The sequence below is a fragment of the Hemiscyllium ocellatum genome, chromosome 11 (genome assembly GCF_020745735.1).
Source record: "Hemiscyllium ocellatum isolate sHemOce1 chromosome 11, sHemOce1.pat.X.cur, whole genome shotgun sequence".
NCBI lineage: Eukaryota > Metazoa > Chordata > Chondrichthyes > Orectolobiformes > Hemiscylliidae > Hemiscyllium > Hemiscyllium ocellatum.
The window spans coordinates 51,854,462-51,863,849 of NC_083411.1; the positions used below are offsets into that span (position 1 = coordinate 51,854,462).

The 9,388-nt window shown below is 41.6% G+C and overlaps 1 pseudogene; it reads right to left on the minus strand.

The window, feature by feature from the left end:
• LOC132819985 (sodium- and chloride-dependent neutral and basic amino acid transporter B(0+)-like) overlaps positions 1–9,388 on the minus strand; it is a 41,798-nt pseudogene that overhangs the window by 19,442 nt on the left and 12,968 nt on the right.

The following is a 9,388-nucleotide window of genomic DNA, read 5'->3' on the forward strand; positions in this document are numbered from 1 at the left end:
AATCACACAGGGACTGAGACACAATGTTTTTTGTTGAGCACCAGTCTGCAACAGCACAGAGAATCACTAAATTATTATAGCACAGAATGAGACGATGCAAACTGTTGTGAAAATCCAAATTAGAGTTTCACCTAGTTCCTCCACTCAGTAGCTCTGAACTCCTTCCTTTTCAAACAATGATCGATCTCCCATTTGAATGTCTTGAATAAAAGTAACCTCCACCACACTCTCAGGCAATACATATGCAATCCTAACTTCTTGCTGTGTGGATAAAAATTTCCACTGAGTCACCATTGGTTGTGAATGGTTTTAATTGGCCCTTCATTCTATCCAGACTGTACACGCTGGGTACATGTACTGAGCTCCCTTCTTGTATTCCACATTATTAGTTCACACTAATGACAGCATCATTTAGGGATTTTAAGAAAAGTGTCTCATACACCATGTTTGAAGCTGACAGAAATGTCAGCATTGTGGAGCACAAACAGAAGAGACAAATGAGTAAAGAACTTTCTACATGGGCGCCAAATGTGTCCCTTCAGATCCACTTGGTCTGTGCTAGCCATGTGATAGTTAATGTATTCAGACTCACTCAGGAAGGACCAGCCAATCACTGAGCTTTCAGACATCCCATCCCTCAAAGACGATACCGCAGCCTCCTGACTCAGTCTGGTCTATAAGCTTAAGTCTCAAACTCCCTGGTCTCAATCCCTCACACATTAACTCAGATATTATATTGACACATTTTTTAGGTATTTCATGACTATATTTTCATATCCACATCTTATGAACAAGTTCTAACTCTCAATATTTACAATATACATATCTATGCTATACCTTTATTATAGATTGCAGTGGTTCACCACCACATTACTAAGGGCATTTGGGATAAACAATGAACATTGGCATAGACAGTGGTGCCCACATCCCTTGATCAGTTTGTTCAGACTTTTATGACACACCTCTGGGGGGGGGTTAGAAATGAACCTTGTGGGTCAGAGGTTGGGGCATTACCACTGTCAAAAGCCATGTGATAAGCTTTCATTAATGGATCAGAAAATGAATATTAATCCTGATAATTAATTACTTCTGATTCCCTAACTCCAGTACGATCACTTTCCAGGCTTCAAAACTTGTGAATTGTGTTTTATAATAAAAAAAAGATTGAGAGTAACTTCCTGGACCCATGCACAGGGTCACAGACAGGAATGTGAGTCCAAAATGCAGATATATGGAAATTAAAAGGTATTATTTAAATCATGAATTTCTTGTTTTCCAAGACTCACACTTCCCTTAAGAGGCAAAATGCAGCAAGAATATGTACATAGTCGGCTGACTAGAAGAGCACCTCCCAATGTATTGAATAAGGGCAAACACTGTTGTAAGTCATTGGCTATTGGTACTTAAAATTGACACCAGTTGCAGGTCATACATTGGTTTCCTTGACTCAGAGGGAAACAACTTAAACATTTTTGAAATAAAATAAGATCATAAGGCTATAAGAGATAGGAAGATCATTATGCCTTTCAACCTATCAAGTCTATTCCACCATTCAATCATAGCTGATATGTTTCTCAACCCCATTCTCCTGCCATCTCCCATAACCTATGATCCCCTGACTAATCAAGAACCTATCTTTCTGTCTTAAATATATTCAATGATTTGGCCTCCATTGTCTTCTGCAGAAATGAGTCCCACAGATTCACCCTTCATCTCAGCTCTGAGGCTTCGTACCATCACTCTAAGGCTGTGTCTCGGGTCCTATCAGACTCTATATAGGCCTTTCAGTATTTTGCAAGTTTCAATAAGATCCCTCTCATCCTTCTGAATCCCATCAAGTAGAAACCCGAAGTCCCTAACTGCTCCTCCTATGACAAGCCATTCATCCCCATGATCATTCTTGTAAGCCTCCTCCTCCTCCAATGCCAGCACATCCTTCCTTAGAAGCAGAGCCCAAAACTGCTTGCAATCTGCCAAAAGTAATCTGAATAGATACTTTACGATCACAACAGTATATTCCTGCTCTTGCATTTTAAGCCTTTTAGAATAAATTCTAAAATTGCATTTGCCTTCCCAGCACCCAACTGAACCTGCATATTCACATCAAGAAAATCCTGAACTAGGACTCTGAAATTCCTTTGTGCTTCTGATATCCGAAGACTTGCTCCATTTAAAAATATTCTGCGCTCTACTTTTCCAACCAAAGTGCATAATTCCACACTTGCCACAGTGTTCCATCTGCCACTTCTTCATCTACTCTCCAAGTCTTTCTGCAGCCTCCCTACCTCCTCAACATTATCTGTCCCTCCACCTATCTCTGTTTAACACACATGTTGTTCTGAAACTTGTTGCTACTCTCACTCCCATTTGTAAAACCAATGACGTTTGAAATCTGCGTCCTGGTCCTGATCTTCAAATTTCCTTTCAGGCTCAAAATCCAGCATCCAATCTCATGACCCCTAATCCTAAAGGTCAAGGAGTGAATGTAAATCATTCATTGTGTTACTGATGACATTGAATGAAGATTTTGAGGGAGATGAGCCTGAGATGAAAACAAAGAGAAAAACTGAACTCTGTACCAGACAGTAGTAATGTAGGTACTGATAATAAAAGGTGAAACTACCTTAGCTTCCCTACATCTACAATCCAGGTAGAGTAAAGCAGTTGAGAATGACCAACAGTGACAATACTAAAGGAGAGATGATGCATTCTCTCTTGCCTGACAATCTTTCACTTCAGTGACTCAGTGACATGATCCTTGGAGCTGGATCCTGTCCAAGTCTCTCTGCTGTACAATCACAATGAAGTTGGTTATCGAAAGCATTGGCTACTTTTCTTATGACAGATCAACAGAATAAAATATGAACAGTCACGGAATGTCCCCAGTCAAAGTGAACACTGCACCTTTGGGAGTCCTGCTGCATGTTTCATCTGCTCCCACCAACTGAAGCAGTCTGCCCATGGTAGGGGTGATTGGAAGGAAGCAAACAGGTAGTACAGACTGTAACCAATAATGCAGGCATAGGAAATGTTGGCAATTATGATCAGAAGGACCATGGTGACTCCAACACCTTAAAATTGAACAAAGGAAAAAGAGCTTAGAAACAATACTGTTTATTTGAAATAAAATTGTTCTCTTGAATTCAATTGCAATGTATTTCCAACTAGAATATGTTTAATGTAATTTGAGAGAGAAAGAGGGAGACAGTGTTTTGAAATAAGGCAGCCATGGTTGACTGATGTTGCTTCTCTCCAGTCTGAACTTATAAAGTTGAAAATAAGCCATCAACTTTATTATCCCTGTTTTGAATATAAGCACAGGTCATCCTCAGAGTTCAGAAATTATGATAAAGTTACAGACAATTAGGTTCAGAATCTAAACAAGAATTGGACAAGAGAATATTATTCTGTTGTTACAACTATCCCTCTAGTATTGCCATTGTCTTAGTGGGTGTTAGATTTGGTCAGCATTTCCAACAATGTTCAGCTAAAATTGTTGAGTGGATGATCCACCTTGGCCTCATCCGACGGTCGCCAGCATCACAGATGCAGTCTTCAGCCAAATCAATTCACTCCACTTGGTGTCAAGAAACAGTTAGAGTCACTGCATAGTGCAAGGGATTTGGGCCCTGACAGCGTTACAGCAACAGTACTGAAGAGTTGTGCTCCAGAATTCATCGCCAAGCTCTTACAGTACAGTAAGAACACTGGCATATACCTGACAACATGAAACATTGACCAGATATGTTCTGGACACAAAAGCCAATTACTGCCCTAACAGTCCACTCTCTCAATCATCGGAAACAACCTGCTCAGTGACACCCAGCTTGTGTTCCTCCAGGGTCACTCAGTGCCTGGCCTTGGTTTAAACAAAACAGCTGGATTCCAGAGGTATGGTGGAAGTGACAGTCCTTGACATCAAGGCCGCATTTGCCCGTGTGTGGCATCAAGAGCCTGAGCAAACTGAAATCAATTAGTGTCAAGGGACAAACTCTTCACTTGTTCGAGTCATACCTGGAACACTGAAAGATGGATATGGATGCCGGAGGCCAGTCATCTCAGCTCTAGGACATCTCTGCAAGAGTTCATCAGGCAAAGTCTTAGAGAGAATTGTAAGGGATAGGATTTATGAACATCTGGATAGGAATAATGTGATCAAGGATAGTCAACATGGTTTTGTGAAGGGCAGGTCGTGCCTCACAAACCTTATTGAATTCTTTGAGAAGGTGACTAAGGAGGTGGATGAGGGTAAAGCGGTAGATGTGGTGTATATGGATTTTAGTAAGGCATTTGATAAGGTTCCCATGGTAGGCTACTGCAAAAAATACGGAGGTATGGCATTGAGGGTGAGTTGGAGGTTTGGATTAGGAAATGGCTGGCTGGAAGAAGACAGAGGGTAGTAGTTGATGGTAAAGGTTCATCTTGGAGTACAGTTACTAGCAGTGTTCCGCAAGGATCTGTTTTGGGACCATTGCTGTTTGTCATTTTTATAAATGACCTGGAGGAGGGGCTAGAAGGGTGGGTGAGCAAATTTGCGGATGATACAAAAGTCGGTGGAGTTGTTGACAGTGAGGAAGGATGTGGCAGATTACAGCGGGATATAGATAAGCTGCAGAGCTGGACAGAAAGGTGGCAAATGGAGTTCAATGTAGGTAAGTGTGAAGTGATTCACTTTGGTAAGAGTAACAAGAAGATGGAGTACTGGGCTAAAAGTCGGATATTTGGTAGTGTGGATGAGCAGAGGGATCTTGGTGTCCATGTACACAGATCTCTGAAAGTTGCCACCCAGGTAAATAGTGCTGTGAAAAAGGCATATGGCGTACTGGCTTTTATTGGTAGAGGAATTGAGTTCCGGATTCCTGAGCTCATGTTGCAGTTGTATAAGACTCTGGTGCGGCTGCATCTGGAGTATTGTGTGCAGTTTTGGTCGCCATACTATAGGAAGGATGTGGAGGCACTGGAACGGGTGCAGAGGAGGTTTACCAGGATGTTGCCTGATATGGTAGGAAGATCGTATGAGGAAAGGCTGAGGCACTTGGGGCTGTTTTCATTGGAGAAGAGAAGGTTTGGGGGTGACTTGATAGAGGTGTACAAGATGATTAGGGGTTTAGATAGGGTTGACCATGAGAACCTTTTTCAAGTATTGAGTCAGCTATTACGAGGTGGCATAGCTTTAAATTAAGGGGTGGTAGGTATAGGACAGATGTTAGGGGTAGATTCTTTACTCAGCGAGTCGTGAGTTCATGGAATGCCCTGCCAGTAGCAGTGGTGGACTCTCCCTCTTTATGGGCATTTAAACGGGCATTGGATAGACATATGGAGGATAGTGGGCTAGTGTAGGTTAGGTGGGCTTGGATCGGCGCAACATTGAGGGCCAAAGGGCCTGTACTGCGCTGTATTGTTCTATGTTCTAGGTTAGTGTCTGAGGTCCAACCATCTCTAACTGTTTCATCAATGATCTTCCCTCCACCATAAGGTCAGAAGTAGGCATGTTCACAATGATTGCACAATGTTCAGCAATATTCGCAACTCCTCAGATACTGAAGAAGTCCTGAACAATATCCAGGCTTGGGCTGACAAGTGGCAAGTAACACTCCTACCACCCAAATGCCAGGCAATGACCATTTCCAACAAGAGACAATCTAACCACTGCTCCATGATATTCAATGGTGTTACCATCAATGAATACCCCCACAATCAATATCCTTGTTGTCACCATTAACCAGAAACTCAACTGGACTTACTATACAAACACAATGGTGACAAGAGCTGGTCAGAGGCTAGGAATACTGCAGGAGTAACTCACCTCCTGTCTCCCAAGCTTGTTATCATCTACAAGGCATAAGTCAGGAGTTTAATTGAATATTCCTCACTTGCCTGCTCCAAGAGCACGCCAGAAGTTTGACACCCTCCAGGACAAAGCTGCTTACTTGATTGGCAAAACATCTACAAGCATCCATTCCCTTCACACCGATACACAATTGCAACAGTTTGTGCTACCTACAAGATGCACTGCAGAAATTTACCAAGGCTCCTTTGAAAGCACCTTCCAAAACCCATGACCACTTCCATCTAGAAAGACAAGGGCAGAAAATACAGGGGAATACCACTACCTGCAAAAATCCCTCTAAAACAATCACCATGCTGACTTGGAAATATACCATTGATCCTTCACAGTCACTTGGTCAAAATCCTGGAATTCCTTTCCAAAGGACATTGTAGGGAAACCTACAGCGCATAGACTGCAGAGGTTCTAGAAGGCAGCTCATCACTACTTCTCATGAGTAACTAGCGATAGGCAATAAATGCTGGCCCAGCCAGAGAAAACAAGTTCCTTGAACGAATAAGAAAAAAGCTCATTGAAGAACAATCTTAGCAGGACTTATACATTAGTGGTAGGTCTTGGGGTCTGTTGCTGAACAAAGAGACCTGAACAAAGAGTGCAGGTTCATAGCTCCTTGAAAGTGGAGTCGCAGGTAGATAGGATAGTGAAGAAGGCTTTTGGTATGCTTTCCTTTATCAGTCAGAGTATTGAGTACAGGAGCTGGGAGGTCGTGTTGCGGCTGTACAGGACATTTGTTAGCCACTGTTGGAATATTGTGTGCAATTCTGGTCTCCTTCCTATTGGAAAGATATTGTGAAACTTGAAAGGATTCAGAAGAGGTTTACAAGGATGTTGCCAGGGTTGGAGGATTTGAGCTATAGGGAGAGGCTGTACAGACTGGGGCTGTTTTCCCTGGAGCGTCGGAGGCTGAGGGGTGACCTTATAGAGGTTTACAAAATTATGTGAGGCATGGATAGGATAAATAGACAAAGTCTTTTCCCTGGGGTGTGGGAGTCCAGAACTAGAGGGCATAGGTTTAGAGTGAACGGGGAAAGATATAAAAGAGACCTAATAGGCAACTTTTTCTTACAGAGGGTGGTACATGTATGAAATGAGCTGCCAGAGGAATAGTGGAGGCTGGTACAATTGCAACATTTTAAAGGCATTTGGATGGGTATATGAAAGGAAGAGTTTGGAGGGATATGGGCCAGGTGGGGCTAGATTGGGTTGGGATATCTGGTCTGCATGGAAGGGTTGGACCAAAGGGTCTGTTTGCAGGCTGTACATCTCTATGACTATATAACTTGGCACCATTGATAAGTACCAGAGTTGGTTTTAGCTCCTCCCTCGTTCCTCAATGTCTATTTCATTTGAGGGTTTAATCCCGCACCTGATGTCCAAGTGAGCATTCTTCAACCTAAAAACTAACCACTGAAACATTGAACTCCATCAACTATTAACTCGCTGGGTCCAGACTTGACCCAATGTGTAGTATGCACTGTTTTTTTTTTTTACCAAGGATTGGGAATCAGTGACAGGATCCTTGGTTTGTGTGTTTTCCAACTTAAACTGAGGGCACAGTTCTCACTGCAGCTCATAACTAGCTGCTTTGCTAACCCATATCTTGTGATTTAGCTTTAATTTAATTCAAAGTAGAACAGCAACTGCTGGTGTGAGTTTATCTCAGCAGGATGTTTTACCAGATGTGACAATGCTTATGTGATCCCCAATAACATAAGAAACTGAGTGTGAATATCATGGGTTTGAAGAGACTGTTAAACATTTGTTACAATTAACTATTGCAAACAAGTGGTACACTCCGAAGGCAAAATAGCATCTGGGCTGATATTTTACAACAGAATAAGGATAACTTTTCCAAAACAGATATACATGGTTGTGCAGAGGCACATGGAATTAATTTGACAATTATGCACACAGGTAAGACAGAGTTTAAAGATTAATGTTTCAAAATTCAATGTAATGTTTTGAAAGTTTGACAATTTTTCCTGACTTGGTGGATGTATGTCCACCTGGAAAGGTACTCATTGATCTCTGTTGCACTTGTTTGACAACTTGGTTAGTTGCTGCTGGTTGCTATTAATCAACCCTACCACACAACATCATCAGAGGGTTCAACTCTCAATCTCTTCATACATGATTGGTCTGTCATAAATTGTTCAGAGCTGGCTTCTGTTCCTTTATCATGTAATATCATGAGCTGCAATACATTTCTGTGACCTGGGCTGGTTGCATATTTTAGAAACCATTGCTGGTATCCAAAGATTTGTATTTCTAACTCTCACTCTCTGCCCAGTGAGCAATTTTGGAGATTCTTACTTGGGAGACCAAATAACCTAAAAATACCACCATTGTGTCAGTGACATTGTACTCATTTTGCTGCTAATTCACCAACAAAATGGGTGATTTAGAGAAGTAATCTGTCAAAGGAAGTAATCTCCCCATACAATATGAACAGCTCTGTTGCTACTTTGCTGAAGAATTGGATGAAATATCATATGGATATAGAGTCTCCCACTGTTTATATATTGCATTCGTGAGTCATTGAATATCCCGATTCATCCCTGGATTGTTATGCAATCATTTTGAACTTTCAATACTCGTTGCGTCCTGTGGTTAACATGGGCATGATTTGAAACTGCGCCAATGAAAACAATTCACATTGTCCAAAGTATAACATGTCAGCCTTGAGAGCACATTTAATTCCATAGTTTAGGTGATCATGGTGCAGATCAAGATGAATATCTTTGTATTTTGGATAAGCTGTTCTGTAAATCATATGCAATCATCTTGGCTACCTGGCTTAATTACACTTCAAAGTTATAACTTTGCCAATTCTTGACTAATTCAATTGCACCATATGTGACTTGTTCTGCATTGGTGGGGTGTGGTTTGAATGTCATGATTTGAGACTGCACTTAGATCTGTACATACTGGTAACCATGTATCTGTTAGACTAAATATTTCGGGAAGGAAGCCAGTGAGAGTTTGCGCATGGACACTCATTGACCAATACATACAATTGTTGATCTGCTGTCTCCACTGAGAGATGGTTTCTCATAGCCTGTACCATGGAACATTACTTGCTCAGGTGCATGTCATTGAGGCCATATAGTGGTTACATGGTAACACTAACTCCGGTGTTGATTTTAGCTTTTATCTTGTATCACACGGCCTTCTCAGGACACATGATATTAAAGAGCTCCTGATTGCTTTCTACTCCCAACACAGAGTGTGAGATTAACATCATGTAAAGCCTGCTCATTTTCTAAAATTTGCCTTTCATTTGGTGGACTCGAACCTCATCAATGTGGTTGCCTTGGTGCACCTTGGTAACAGTATTCCTTGTTGTGATGATTTGTTATTACTATATACTGTCATGTCGGTCGCTTGTTGGTTAATGTAAGGGCCTGACTTGGCTTTTGGAAACAGATTTCCTGCACATAGCATGTCCCTTGATGCCTACAGATATCAAAAAATAGAGCATGGACTTTGGGGATGTGCAAACAAACTACTGCTATTGGAGCTTTTGTTGGTAGCAAAATA